Source organism: Primulina tabacum, chromosome 7, assembly GCF_025594145.1.
Source record: "Primulina tabacum isolate GXHZ01 chromosome 7, ASM2559414v2, whole genome shotgun sequence".
NCBI lineage: Eukaryota > Viridiplantae > Streptophyta > Magnoliopsida > Lamiales > Gesneriaceae > Primulina > Primulina tabacum.
The window spans coordinates 29,300,313-29,316,758 of record NC_134556.1 but is presented as its reverse complement, the minus strand read 5'-3'; positions in this window follow the sequence as shown (position 1 = coordinate 29,316,758).

The window sequence follows — 16,446 nt, the reverse complement described above, 5'->3', positions numbered from 1 at the left end:
TGCCAGATGTTTCAGACTTGAAACAACAAATTATGTCAGAAGCGCACTGTAGTCGGTTCAGTATTCATCCTGGTTGCAGGAAGATGTACAATGATCTAAAGACACAGTTCTGGTGGAAACAGATGAAGTCAGACATTGCCGAATTTGTGTCTAAGTGTTTAAATTGCCAACAGGTGAAAGCTGAGAGAAAGAAGCCCGGAGGTTTACTTCAGAGTTTGTCTATTCCAGAGTGGAAATGGGATCACATTTCCATGGATTTCGTGACGAAATTACCTCGATCATCCCGGGGCTGTGACGCGATTTGGGTCATTATTGACAGATTGACCAAATCGGCTTGTTTAATTCCATACAGAATGACATACAGACACGATCAGATGGCCGAGACCTATATCAGAGAAGTAGTCAGATTGCATGGTGTGCCGAAGTCTATCGTATCAGATCGTGATCCACGATTCACTTCACACTTTGGCACAGTTTGCAGCAGGCCTTAGGTACGACATTACACCTGAGTACTGCCTATCATCCCCAGACAGATGGACAGTCAGAAGCGGACTATCCAGACTTTAGAGGACATGTTGAGAGCTGTAGTGCTAGATTTCGGCACTAGTTGGCAAGATTCACTACCTTTGTGTGAATTCTCGTACAACAACAGCTATCAGACGAGTATCGAGATGGCACCGCTTGAGGCATTATATGGCAAGAAGTGCAGATCTCCGTTGTACTGGGATGATGTATCTGAGGTACCAGAACTTGGACCTGATATGATACGTGAAATGACTGAGAAAGTGAAGATCATTCAGAAGAGAATGAAGACGGCACAAGATAGACAAGCGAAGTATGCCAATATCAGACGTAGACTGCTAGTATTTGAACAAAGAGACAGAGTGTTTTTGAAGATTTCTCCTTTCAGAGGCGTTGTCAGATTTGGCAAACGCGGGAAGTTGTCTCCTAGATACATCGGTCCTTATGAGATACTTGAAAAGATTGGCGATCGAGCATATCGACTGGCTCTTCCTCCTTCTTTATCTGTGATACATGACGTATTTCATGTATCGATGCTGCGTAGATATATGCCTGATGCTTCTCATGTCATTCAGCCTAACGAAGCTGAGCTTGATCAGACTTTGAGTTATGCTGAGCAACCGATACAGATTATTGATCGGAAAGAAAAACAGCTCAGAACGAAAACTATTCCGCTAGTGAAAGTCCAGTGGAGTCTTCATGGCACTGAAGAAGCGACTTGGGAGATAGAAGTAGATATGAGACAGAAATATCCCGAGTTGTTTACATGATGTGAGTATTTATTCAGCTTTTGATTATATTGTTTTTCATTTATGATATGATTGATGGCCTGCGATTTCGAGGACGAAATCATTTCTTAGAGGGGGAGAAATGTAAGGCCTGAGATTTATTAGTCTTCATTGATGCGATATTTAAAGATATGAGAATGCATGACATGTAATGAGATGGGGGAAGGAGAGCTCTACATGAAAAATTAGAATTTTGAATGAAGGGCAGACCGCACCCGCACCATGGAAGATACCGCACCCGCGGTGCATGGACAGAAAATTGGTCATTTTTACAGTAAGGGTCACCGCACCCGCGGTCCAAGAAAGAGTGCACCCGCGGTTGATAGACAGAGAATTGGAAATTATTTACAGAAATGACACCGCACCCGCGGTTCAAATGTAACCGCACCCGCGGTCTTATATGTAGCGCACCCGCGGTTGTCGATTTTGGAAAATGAATGGACTGTCGAAGCTTGAGCGCACCTGCGGTCTAGAGGGAGCGCACCCGCGGTGCTGCATGCGAGAAAGCCACCTTTGTTTCTCAAGTTGACACATGACGTGGTATATATATATAGAATGTGTTGATTCATTTCTCTCCACTTCCATCAGCTGAGAAACGAGAGAGAGTGGGGAGAAGCTTCAATTCCTTATGCTTCAAGGTTATGATTTTGAAAGAATTACACATCCAAACTTCATTCCAAGTATAGATTCTAGCTCCTTGCATCATAGGCTACAAGAGGATGTAAGTATGGTTCAATTATAGCATGGTTCGAAATCTACATGTTGAAGAAATTGTGATTTTAATTGAGATATGTGTTCTTGAGTAGCTAGGAACCGAAATACCGTGAATAGATTTATTATCAGATATTGTATGCGATTTATATGACATTCCAGAATGTATTGGGTGGAACTTATGCATATTTTAAGAATTTGAAATGGTTATGATATTGATTATGACGTGGAGACATGATTCTTGTAATTGTTATTGTTATGAAATTGACCGGTATCGAGAAATTACGTCGTTATGCCGTCAAATGGTACCGATGTCAAGTATTGAATTGGATATGTGTTGATTGAGATTAGAGATTGATAGAATACGTATCAACATTTCCATTTCAGATTTGATATTGACAGAGTCGTCATCGAGACTTCGACATCGACAGACATTGTGCGACGAAAGGTATAATTCATGTTTTGTTTGGGGAAGACACAACTCAAATGAGATTCAATTTGTGTTTCCCAACCAAATCACATACTAGAATTGTTGTCTATCTTTTGATATGATTTTGATTTGTTTATGGACTTATATTCTAATGCCTTGATATGATGATGCCTTGTTTATAGATTTATATTCAAGCATTTGAGATAGGAGAGTCATTGGCAGACTTGCCAAACTAGACGTTCGGTGGTATCGACGCTTCGGATCAGATTCACTCCGATTGTAGACATTCGATACAGACAGGGCCGAAGTCTAGGAATAAGACGTACAGTTACCCCGATTGGGAGGGTAGGTAACAGACAGTGACGTCTTATTCACACCGGGATCCCTAGAGTAGAGTCGAGTCGAGTCAAGACATGATTTGATTTGAATTGCATGCTCATGTAGATTGGTTTCATAGACTATGGAACCCATTGTTATTGCTTTCATGCATGAATTATGATTATGTATTAGCATGTATACATGTTTTATACTGGGATTTGTTCTCACAAGAGTTTCCGGCTGTTGTTATGTCTGTATATGTGCATAACAACAGGTGGGGCAGGATCTAGGTCACGACAGAGATGAGTTCGAGATAGCGTGGTGACTTCGGGCACAGAAGATTACTAGTTGTTTCTTACTAGACTTTTACTACTTGTGGTTGTAGTTTGTATTAAAAACTGGTTTATATGAATGTATTAGAACAAGACATGTAATTATGTTTATTGAAATAAAATGAAGAACTATCTTGTGCTACTTATATACATTTGAATTAATGTTAAAAAGCAAAATTTTGACCCACATTTTTGAATAAAGATCCGATTAATCCTGAAAAGAATTGAGTTAGAGTCCGGGTCTCCACATACATGCATGTCATATTATGTATATCAAAGTTTAAAAATCAAAAAATATGTAACAAAAGCCCATTTACTGAATTCTGAAGATAGGTTCGAACGTTGCAGATCTTGGCACGACGGTTCCTTCTGAAATTTTGGCAGCACTTCGACATGACTTTAATGAATGCGATCTTCAATCGAGCAGCACTTTCGACGCAGAGTTTTAGCATCTTGACTGCACGAACAAGACTTCTTCCTTCTTGGATCGGCCGAGAACTTTTGTGGTGGGGGAGTACCGAATTTTTGGTGCTCTTTTTGGTATGCTTTTCTATCAGCCATGATGCCATATTTATAGATGAATATTTGCCCCTTGAACTCCTCATGGCCGAAATCTTGGTGGCCAAGAATGGCCATCAATGTTGGTCAAAGCCATCTCAAGCACCAAGGGTCATTTCCTGCACCATAAATGTGTCCTAGTCCCTTAGCTTCTCCCTTAGCTCCTTCATTGGTTTCTCAATGGTCATTTCTTGCATACTAAGTTTGTCCAAACCCTTAGCTCTTCCCTTAGCTCCTTCATTGGTTATCTCAAAGGTCACTTCTTACATAATAAGTTTGTCCAATCCTTTAGCTTAACTTTTAGCTCCCTTTTTGATCTTGTTAGGACAAGCTTGATTGAGTTTCTTTGAGCTGAAAGTTCGAGTCTTTTAGCTGGGGTTTTACTCCTCCAGTCATACATTTCGATGGATGCGGTTACTTGCAGCTTGGCCTCCCGTTGAGTCAGTCTCCGAGCTTTGAAGCTACTTCCTCGAGTTAAGTTAGATGAAATCTAAGTTCATATTTAAGTTCTAGAGTTAGAATAAAAGTTGTTGAGCTTAGATTAAGCTAAATTTTAAATTTCTATTCCTTACATGATTTGCCTCGGATTGAATTTTCGGGTTCTCACATATCCAGTTCTATTATGTAACTGACTGATATTTGATTTTGTTTAAAATTTGCTATTGTAGTAGCAATTTCTTTTGCACATGTTTGTGTGCTTAATGTATGATACAAGGGACGTGTATTTGATTAAATAAATATAATGTTTATCTAGTTAGTTTTCATGTAACTGAACTGATGTTTCAAGATTTGTTGCCTAAACTGCTTGAATGTTTATTGATGATAAAATTTCTTTTTAAAACCGTGTAAATGATTATATTTTTAAGGGGGAGTTTTTAATTCAGTTCTTGAGGGAGAGTTTTTAACTGATATTAAATATGCTATGCCTCGAACTGAAAATTTTTATTCGCTTAAATGTTTTTAAACATTTGTTATTCTCACAAAGGGGGAGAATCAGTATTAATTTTAAATCGCTTTATTTTCTCAAGTTTTATGATCATCAAAAAGGGAGAGATTGTTGGAACATTTCATGTTCGCAATCTTTATTTTGATGTTAACAAAACATGTTATTTTGTTCCTAATGAAATTACCTTAGTGCGTAGGAAGCTAAAACTGATCAGGCTTCGAACTGATTAGTTACCGAGCCAAAATTGAAGTTATCGAGACGCGAATTGAAAATGACAACTGACTGATCAAATTGAATCAGCTAAACTGATATATCAAGAACAGTTCAACTGATTGTTCAGTTGATAGGTGGTTCAATAGATGACCTTCAGAAGCCCGGCCAGCTGATGAAGAGATTTACTGATGAAAAGCCCAACTGATCAGTTCAACTGAATCAGTGAAATCAGTTCGGCTGACGAGCTAACTGATTTCACCAAACCAGTTCAATTGACTAATTCAGAGCATCAGTTAGGAATCAATTTGTTTGCAAAATGCGAAAAGCTTATCTAATGGAATCTAGCTGGTTCGCATTAAGGAAAAGAAATTGTACTATCAATAGTACAATAATGAACGTTGCAGCAGAGCATAAAGCCAAAATGTTCGTACAAGACAAATTTCGAGGAACAAATTCAAGCTGCAACGAACATATTTGATGAGTCTTGACGTACGGGTATCTTGCTGCTATAAATACAGACCAAGACCATCAACAAATATAATGAGAGCGTGAAAATCAGAGAGAACAGAAGTGTGTGAAGAAGAAGGGCATGCTCAACTTTTTTCAGCTTACAAGAAGCAATCAGCTCAGATTTGAGGGAACACTTCAACATGTTATCAGCTTAGATTAGAAGCACAATTCCTTCAGTGTGTGAGAACACTTTCGTGTTTTGTTCATAGATCAGTTCTCTCACACACACACCACCACTCACAAATACAGAGACTTGAGCTTATATAATAGTTGAGTGGGTCTTGCACAAAGACAATAAACTTGTATATGTAGTCTTTGACACATAGACATTAAACAAGTGTGGGTTGGAAGGTGCTGCCTTCAGTTTAGACTAGGAGTTCAGTTAGGCAGTAGCGTAAGTCCTAAGCTGAGTAGGGTTTGTACAAAGCATTGTATAAGTCTAAGTCTTCTCGTGAATCATACCCGAGGAGGTAGAAGCGGTGACGTAGGAGGAGTTCAAGTCTCCGAACATCCATAAGCATATCTTGTGTATTTAAGTGCTTAATTATCGTTTTTCAAACTGATATGATCAGTTCGAGCTGTTATCAGTTCAGTTCAAACCATAAATGAACTGATACAAGAAAGAACTGATCCCCCTTATTTCAGTTAATCAGGTTACACAAGATAAAAGCTTTAAATTGATAAGTTTTCTTAACGAATGATTACTTCGAGTATTTTCTGCTTGGTTTAAAACCAGACTCGATTTAATTCATCGGTGTTTACATTCTTAAAACACGAGCTACTGAAGCTCATTGAGTATATTGTTATTGAAGCACCTTCACAGGTTCCCCCGAATCCATCCATCACAGCAGGAAGTTTGATGGAAGGCAACTGTCTATACGCGGCTTCACACAGACGAGTGCTTAGTGTTTCTTTTATCTTATAGCGTTTGAGTGCTTAGTTTTATAATATTTTTTATGTGTTTTGTTCTCCTGTCTTAAGAAGAGTGTGTGTTCTTTTTGGAAATACAGTGAGTGATTGTACACCTTAAAATATTACGGTGGAATTATTTTTATCTTGCCCATGGTTTTTATCGTAATAATATTAGGAGGTTTCCACGTAAATCTTGGGGTCCAATTTATTTTTTTTCTTCATATTTGTTATCTCCAGATGTCGCACATGAGACCAACATTTAATACTCCACATATGATAGCGCTTATCATAAAAATTCTATAGGCGAAGCTCCAAATGCTGGAGTGACTTCTTGAATGAAATAAAGAAGTTCATCCATAGTGACTCTTATATTTATTCATCTACTAGTTTGGTGATATCATCCATGCTTAGTTCTTTATTCAGAGAATACGATACAGTACTTGAAAACACTTTGAAGCTCGTAAATTGAACAATTATTGGGCTGTGAGTTCTCAAAATGTGACATATTTTCTTCTCGGTCGCTTGAACCATAATATTCTCACAATGTTCGGGAACCTGAATTTTTGTAAACTTTTATTTTTCAATTAAATAGGTGTTATTGAGCCTAATTTACCTAAGATTAATAGCCCCAATTGCTCCTAAACACTAGCTTTTCATGAACATGCATAAACTTAAACATTTTCCTTTCATCATAACCTTTTTCCTTCATCATATACGTATAAGTTTTCCTTTTATTGAATTTATATCATTAATTGTGACTTTTGTATCAGCTGTAGGTCGATGGATCCATCTACGTATACTTATGGTACCAGGTGGCGGGGACATCAACGACACTCTCATCCATCAACTGAGTCTTGGCCTTACATATCATCGTATCCTTTCGTATTAGTCACAATCAAGTCACCTCCTTCATCCTTTTATTATAATCATCACTTGTAAAAATTCATGCATAGATATCATTTTTCTTTTAAACGAAGCATGCAACACATCTTTTAGCATATATCGTTTTTCATCATAAAATCCCATAAACTTTCAAAATAAACATCTAATCATTCATTACACCATTCATTACACCATTCATGACACTGCTAGAACGTCTAACATTTTTCAGGTGTAAAATGATCGTTTTGCCCCTGAAACCCTAACTTTCCCAATTTACCCATGGACCTCAAAACGACAACCCGATTCCATCCAAATTTATCATAATACCTTAAAATACATCCATAAGCATTTCTTAGACGTAAACTTAAGCTCCTTAACTAATTTCCCAATTTGTTTTAAAACTTGAACCTACGTCCCGGTTTTAACCCGAATTAACTCGAAACTTAAGCAAACTTGAAACATAGCTTATCAACACCTACAAAAACATATGAAACCCAAATAAAGCCAATTAAAACCAATAGAAAGGCCTAGAATGATACTGAAAATTTCTGCCCTTGTTGAACAAATCCTAGCCCTTACAATTAATCAATCCCTTCGATCCTAGACCCTAACCGATTGGACCAAACCCTAGCTGACCCTTCTGGGACCCTAACCAAACCCTTAGACCCTTACTAGACCAGGTGTACAGTCCATGCAAGCACAGCCATCCCACCCCTGAAATTGAGGACACGCACGACCAACCTAGCGCCCAAGAAACTCACTTACCGCCCTCCTCCTTGCACCAGCCTTCCCTTAGCCTATCTAGGACCATGATTAAACCTCCTCTTAGGACCCCTAGACGTGACTCAACAGCATTCCAAGCCGCACCGTTCTAGGAAACCCAAAACCAAAACCCTAGCTTGGTTTGAGCCCAAAAACGTGCAGCCTATTTCTCCTACTTCTCCAGCCCTTAGGCAAGCCTCTATGGATCCTGAATCATGCTGTAAAATGTCCCTTCCCATAGCCCTATCATGGCAGCCCCTATGTGCGACAAAAGCATGAATTTGAAGGCATGAAACTCAAGTTTTCATCATGTATTTCCATAAAAATGAAAATAAAAGAAAGTGTATCATATTTATCATGCAAACATGTATAAATACATATAATATGGTACGGACGATAAATGAAGGAAGATTAAGGCGTGCCTTTGCGTATTTCACACACGAAAAAAAAATGAGAAGAGAGGAACGTTGGCAGAAGGGGACGGGAACTTGATGCGTTTTCTTCCTTGCAAAACCCACGTGAATGCCTTTGAAAAAATGTGTGTGTGGCCATGTGTAGTAGAGAGCAAAAAGCCCTAGTTCTCTTGATGGAGTGGGCGTGAGTTTTAGTGTGTAGTTTAGTGTTTTGGAACTCTAGTTTTAATATAAAATATATGGTACAAGTTTAGGTCCAATAACCTTAGTATAATTGTACAGCCCAAAATCAGTACACGAAAAACTCATGCATTATTTAAATTGCAAATTCATTTATTTAAATTTAAAACGAGTTTTTAGAGATGCGTGATTTATTTAAATGCATTACTTTAAATTATTTATGTATTGTGATGCACGTTAAAATATTTTTCGAGTTCATGTTTCACGCGAGTATTCGATGCGGGATTCGAGGATAAGAAGACCGGTGACGATTTTGACAATTTTAAATGTGGTATTTTATTTTAAGTTAGGGTTGGGGCATATTAATTAATTTTAGAAGTTTCAGTTTTTTAAAGACTAAATTATGTATTTAGTGAGTTTAGAATTTTGAAACTTTTAAAGTTGGCTTTGTGCATTTTATTTTGTTAAAAATGAGAATTTTATAAAATTAGTGTGTATTTATTTGAATTGAGAAGTTTGTTTAAAATTATTGTGAGTTAACCTTTTTACTATCATTTTAATTAGTTAATTTAGCAATAATTTCTCCTAATTAAAACACACACACACGTTACACACACAATCACACACACTTACATGTTTTTATACACCAGAACACACAACACACACCTACACAATATTTTCAGAATTTCAGAGCAAAACCTAGGGTTCTTGGTCTAGAACAGCTTCTGCCCCTTCCTCTATCTTTTCCATCAAGTTTCGTTACTTTTCTTCAAGGAAAACGAGCCACTAATCGATCCGGATCAATCCTCGCGCCATCTCCGCTTCGGTGTCGTCGTTTCGGTAACGTTAAAGATTTAAAGGCACGTATGTTCTATTTTTCCTGCGTCAATCATGTCATAGTATGTGTTGTGATGTTTTTATGTGTAAAAATACATGTGGGATGTGTAGAAGTTTGAGCAATTACGTTTGGATTACTTTTGAAACCATGTTTGGGATCTCAAATCACGTTTTTGCTGTTATTTTAAATACTGCGATTTTACGGTCGCTTTTTTGGAAAATCTTTCAAGATATGAAACATAGAACTTTTTGATACCTTCGATTTGATATAAAATTCGAAATATTTGGATAAAAATTGAGTGAGTAATGGTGTTTCTCGTGGGACTGCTCAAACTGCGTTTTCTGAAAATTATGTTATTGATGCACTCTTGAAGTTTTATTGTTGCAGGTTTCGTTGGGGATCGGCGGTTGATCTCTGATGCATTTAGGTTTGTTAATGATGGTGTTGGGATTGCCTTTGATGGGTCGGTTAGTGTCGATAGGCAATTCAATTCATTAGAAGTCGTAGGAAGAGAACGGTGTCAAAATTTCGGGTTGCATCGGTTGTTGTTGTTTGTCGAGTTTGGTGGAAATCTTAATGGCTTGTGTGGGTTGGAGTCAATGCCTTAGCGTCCTAGGACGGGTCTCAAGGTGTAGATTCATAGTCGATATGATCGGGTTAGGAAGAATAAGCCAAAGCATATGAATTCTCGTAAGTTTTAAATTTTACTTCAGTGGCCACACGGACCCCCACACGGACCCAAGCACGGGGTCTGTGCCTTTGTCTTCCTTCAAAGTGCCATCCTCCAGTGTGTACACGGACCCAACCCCGGACCCAGACACGGGGTCTGTGCCCTTGTTCCTCCCGAAGTGTCATCTTACAATACCTACACGGACCCCTACACAGACCTAGGCATGGGGTCCGCGCCTTCCCTTTCTTCACGACACATTTCACAGCACCTACACGGACCCGGAGCCGGACCGAGGTACGGGGTCCGTGTACTCCACCTTTTGGGAAATTTTATTGAATGGTTTGAGGTTCGATGTCATAGTTTATTGCGATGTTTAACAAGGTCGACTCACGGGAACTTTAGAACGTCCTCAGGAAAATGATTAAGCCTGGGTGTAAGCATGATTATTACGTCTAAGTTATGCACGATAAGTATTTAAACTCATGCTAGTATGTTGCAGCCGTGGCCCAAGCGAGATCCAACGAATCCCGCAACGCCAAGTAAGTAGGTTCGACGTGCAAATGAGAAAATGTTTTATTTTTTAGGTATGTTAAATGTCATGTGACCAATTTATGAATGGGTTTGGAAGTCGGTGAACGTGTCCGAGGACCTCTCCACCCCGTTAAAGCATGAACGGGTTTAGATCAGGATTGGAAAGTGGTAAAGCATGATCGGGGACCAATCCACCCGTTAAAGCATGAACAGGGATCTCATGTATGTGGCAGTGGACTCCCTGCCAGCCCAGTACTGTATTTTAATCTGATCAGGCACATTATGCATGGGTCACTTGCTTTGAAACATGCCTCTATGACAAATTATGTTATGTATGCTTAAGTAAGTATGATGCAAGTACGTTTACGAAAGTTTTATGACCATGGCACGTCTATGTACGCTATTATGTTCATGTTCCAAGTATGTTCAAGTTCATGTTCCTACTATGTACGCTCTATTTTGAAGATGCATGTGGTTTAATTACGTATTATTTGATACTTTCAGTTTATATGTGTTGAGTCTTTAGACTCACTAGACTTGATCGATGCAGGTAAGGAGGATGTGGAGGAGACTAGGGGTGGGGACCAAGGAGCTGGCTTGGACTGAGTGGGAGGCTAAACCCGATGACCGCCCAATGTTTTTAAGATTGCATGCACGACCAATTTTGTTACTCTGATTTCACGTTTGGCTTACGATGTTCAAACAAGCGTTCTAGCAAACTTTGTTTACGATCTTTTATTTTGCAATTATTTTTGGAGGAACAGTTTATTTTAAATCATAATTTGAGAGTTTACTTCTTGTGTGAGAAAATTTTTATTTTTTCGCAAATTTTAAAGTAGTTTAAAAGTATGGTACGTTACAATAATAAGCCCATTATAATTTAGATAAAATATTTTGTTTAGGAATGTTTTTGAAATTATTAACTGAGCCTCCAAAAAGTTCTTGTTTTCGTCAAAAATCGATTACCGGTTTAAAATACGACTCGATACGTAAAAACACTTCAAAAAGCACCATTTTCGAAAATACCATATAGAGTATACCATATATTAAATAATTACAAATAATCATTTAATTAAAATATTTTTCCTTTACGTTCCTCGGTCTCCGTTCCTCGATCGCGTATTGAATGACATTTAAAACACAATTTTATGTATTCTAGTAGAAACTATATTTAAACATGTAAATATACCTACCATAATTAATTAATGCAATTAAAATAATTTAATTTAAGTATTTTTCATTTTTTCTAGATTTGCATGCAGTTGGATTACATTATCGAATTTTGGACCTTACAGATATATAGTCTCACCCATTAGAGGAATTACATATAGGAGATTGATCAGTAACACCATGTAAAATGAGATGAAATAGTATTGCAATCCATATAAGATATCAATATGATATGTCCATTTTATGTTTATGGAGCATTTTGAGCTATGTTTTGCATTATGTCTATTCTTTGTCGCGACATGTTACTGCGACATGTTAATTTTGAATTTCATGAATATCTATATAATATGTTAATGTTATGTTTTGAGCTATGTGATAAGCACGAATTATATAGCATTTTATGGATCTTATTTTGTCGTATTCGTGCGTATCTGGCATTTTTATTCCGAGTTTCGCGCTTATTTCGTCTCATTATGGCTATTTACAGGTTTGACCAAAAGAGGGTGAAAGCCAAAGAAATGAAAGAAAAGTCAAGCGTCGCAGTGCCATGTCATGAAATACCCGGAAAAATAGCAAAACTTCACAAGGAGAACACCCGGACCCAGGGACGGACCCCGTCTAAGGGTCCGTGTATATCAACCCCCAAAGAAGAGAAAATCCGAGACTACCCTGGACCCATACACGGACCCCGTGTAAGGGTCCGTGCCTCAGAAGCTCGAGGAAGCAAAATCCCGAGTCTATACGGACCCCTCTCCGGATGCAGGCACGGGGTCCGTGTACACGATATCAGATCGAGATTTTGGCGAAGGTTTGCTCGTGATTTGGAAAAAAAAATAAAAGGGAAAAAACGGGGAGAAGAAAGGGGTGTTAAAAATTCGGAGGAGACGGCCGACTTGGAGGAGAAAAAGAGGCGCAAGCTTTGAGACTCTTGAAGACGGCGACGACTGGGAGAAACGAGAGGAAAAACATCACACTTTACACGCAAGACACGCGCACCATCATTGAGAATTTCTCCTCTCTTGTTTTCTTAATTTTTTTAGACATGAATTCGAATATTGAATTTGATTTTAGTTTTGAATTTATGGAGTAATTCCCTCTTGTGATCGGGACCACGATAGGGACAAACGATTGATTTTTGTTTATTCATTGGGTTGTTTGATTTATGAAATTAGTCGTGTTATTGATTAATGTTTGCATAATTTTCGTGCTTTTAATCTGGTCAATTATTTGCATATTTGTCGTTCGAACTTGACTCGAAAGGGAATAGATTGAATTTAGCTTCAAAAATATTAATCAACACACGGTTAAACCGACTAGAAATAATATTCGGTTTCAGTGTGCGATTTTAGGCGACAGCTGTAATTCTATTGTTGATGCATGCGTTTTTGTTTAATTAAATTCAATTAGAAATAATTGGACTGTTAAATGAAAATAGGATTATAAATGCTAGAAATAGATTTATAATTAAATTGGAGGGTTGCATCGTGACTTCGAATAATTGCTCGTTGAATAATTCCAGTGCTTGAATCTAATCAGAGTTTGTTACCGTCGTGAGTTCCCGGTCATTCTATTAAAATTTGAAAATCCCAAGTTCCAAGCTTCTCTGATATTTGATTTAGCCATTAAATTAGCATAAATTAGTTTAAAATTCACTTAGTTGAAATAATAATCAAATCGCTCGTTATTGTTTGCCTAAATTAAATAAAATAATTAAATCTTAGTAATTAAACAATAGTCTCTGTGGGATTGATACTTGGACTGTTCGTCCATTTACTATAACTTGACCTAGTCCGCTTGCTAGAATTAATCCCAACCGAAATCGTCGATCACTATGTTTTGCACTCTGCTCATTCCTTGTCACGACCCTTGTCGCAACATGTTATTGTGACAAGGTACCTTCGAATATTTGTGATTATATATATTTGTAAATTTTTTATTTAGAAGTTCGATCGATCCCACTTGCTGAGTATTTCACAAATTATTCACCTCTTACACTTCACTCCCAGATGAGAATGTAGAGCAAGTCGGAGAATAAGAGTGGGAGCTTTTTTTGGGATGGTTACGAAGCTTCATTTGATCAAGATCATCTTTATAATTATGTTATCATGCTATATTTCAAGTTTTACGCTTCCGAATTTCGTTGCTTTGGATCGCATTGTCGAAACGATTATCTATTTTTATGAAATAGACTGTGTTTTTTGTTATTTGATTACTACGAGACTTGTTATTTTACGATTACGTGATTATTAAACAACGCCGGATGTCACGGGTCTCGGGACGTGCTATCAGAAAACCAGTCCACTCCCATCCATAGCTTGAGTGCCTTTTTTTCTTTAAACAGTCTTTCAGTCCTGGGAAGAAGACGGTGAGAAGAATTTAAGAGAAATGAAAGAGAGAAGGAGAATAAACCAATTGATTAAGAGAGGAAAAAAGGTTGTGTATATATTAGTATATTTGTTATTTAAATTTATGATTTAAATAAGGCAAATATGGTATTTTGTTTTAGAAGGCTATGTTTTTAAACGAAATTTTGGTATGGTCTTTTGATCTTCCATACATTGTGCGTGCAAACTTCTAGTTATAGATAAAAAAATAATGTTGACCATGCTTAAGTACCTAACTGTTAGAATTGATTAATATTGATGATGTGTTTAAAAAGAGGTTGAATAAACACTTTGGTTTTTGAGATCCTTTCGAATATGAATCATTTCTTTAAGGAACTGATCCTGAAATCTTGTATGTCAATATCGATCATTTAACTAATAGTAGTACGGAAACAAACTGAAAGATATATTGAATATTATGGCTAGAGTATTGTGATAACTGAATGAATAAAATATAGACTCAAAAAGTTTTATGGATGTTCAGATACTCCAACTGCTCCTACGCCACCCCTTTTATCTCAAGGATAGGAATTCACTAAAATACTTTGATTGATTACAATGAACTGTAATAATCCATTTCAGTTGGTCTTAAACAATACCAAACTGAAACTCTTAGTTTTTCTTATCACTTAACAGTTGATAACTGAATAGGTCAAATAAGTAACCTGAATGCTACAAATAAATTAATGAGGTGTGAGCTAGAATTTGCGAATTGCAAACTGAATAAAATCGAAAGTGAATCGAAACTTAATGATTTGTGCTTGTAGTTGTTCGTGGATTTTTGTTAACCCTTTCTCCAACTGAACAGCTATATATAGTCTTCGATTCCAACGGTCACATTGAATGCATTTAATGATTCATATACGTTGAATCATCTTTAGGTCCATGTAGATGACTTTTTCTGACAGATGTACAGTGTATCAGACTGTTCTGCTTTTGTACGGACTGTCATTTTGTCTGCTAGTATTCAAATTACAACTGATGATGTGCTAACTAATCAGGACTTAAATTGGTCGACTGATCAGTTCAACTTGACTGCATCAGTTATAATTGATGTCTTTTCAATTTGAATATTCCAATTTAGTTTTCGGTTAAGCTATACCAGTTCTGCGAATAATACATTCAGTTCTTCAGATTTAGTATCAATTCGACAATCTTCAATTCATCAGTTTGAGACTTTAATAAATCATTTGAGAACTTTAGTTGGTTTACTTCTCTTCCACCAGTTTCATTAAATTACTAAGTCTCCTTCAATTCAGTTACCCTTTAACAGTTCAGTTATCGATTCAGATCAGGTCTTCTGATCGGTTACTGGTCAGTTTGTCGAACTCTGAAACTAATAAATTCCAACAATTTCTCTCTTTTCGATGTTTGAAAAAACTTATATTTCTGAACGGTTTCACTGAGTTATTTGATATTCTTAACTGATTTTCTAAATTTTGTCGTAGACAAAATAATGTACAGATTCGTACAAGAAGGATAAGAGTAAATTTTTCATTAATTTTGAAAGAGGTAAATACATATTCTTACAAACCTTTCAAAATAAAAATTTTCAAATTATAAGATTTTAAACCCGAGGACCGCCCATGTTTTAAGATTTTATGCATGTGATGCAAATACTCTGATTATCAAGATTTCTTTACGTTTTTTAACTCGGTTATTTTGCAAACTATATTCATAAGCTTTTGTCACAAATTAGTTGGACGCAAATTATTTTTCCGCAAATTTTAATTAGTTTAAAAGTACGGTACATTACAGTTGGTATCAGAGCGGTGTTCTTGTAAAGGGTTATGCCTACTGCCAGTTGCGAGAAGCTCACGAAGTCACATCTCAAGTTTGTAAGTTTCAAAGTTTTAAATCATTTCATGTAGTAAGCATCAAGTCATGATTTCATCATGTACATGTTTAAATTCAAATTACGTGCATCTTATGATATTAAAATTATGTTCATGCATATTGGGTTTACGTGTTGGGTAAATTTTGGAACAGTATGCCTCCTAGACATATGGTTGCCCGTGGAGCAAGGGATGAGGATAGAGAGCCTCAGGATGGGGAGAGGGTCACTCCTCCTCGTCCACCCTCAGATATGCAGGCTCAGATGCTTGCACGGATGACCCAGTTATTCGCACAGTTTGCGGGAAACAATGCTGCAGTGAATACAGGGGCGAGGCCCAGACTAAAGGCGGTTTATGAGAGGTTTAGGAGAATGGATCCGAAGGAGTTCTCAAGGACTACTGACCCCATGATAGATGAAGGATGAATTAAGTCCATCGAGATAATTTTTCTTTTATGGAGCTGCAGGATGCAGACAGGGTCAGGTGTGCCACTTTTCTACTGAGAGGAGACGCTAAACTATGGTGGGAGAGCGTATCAGTG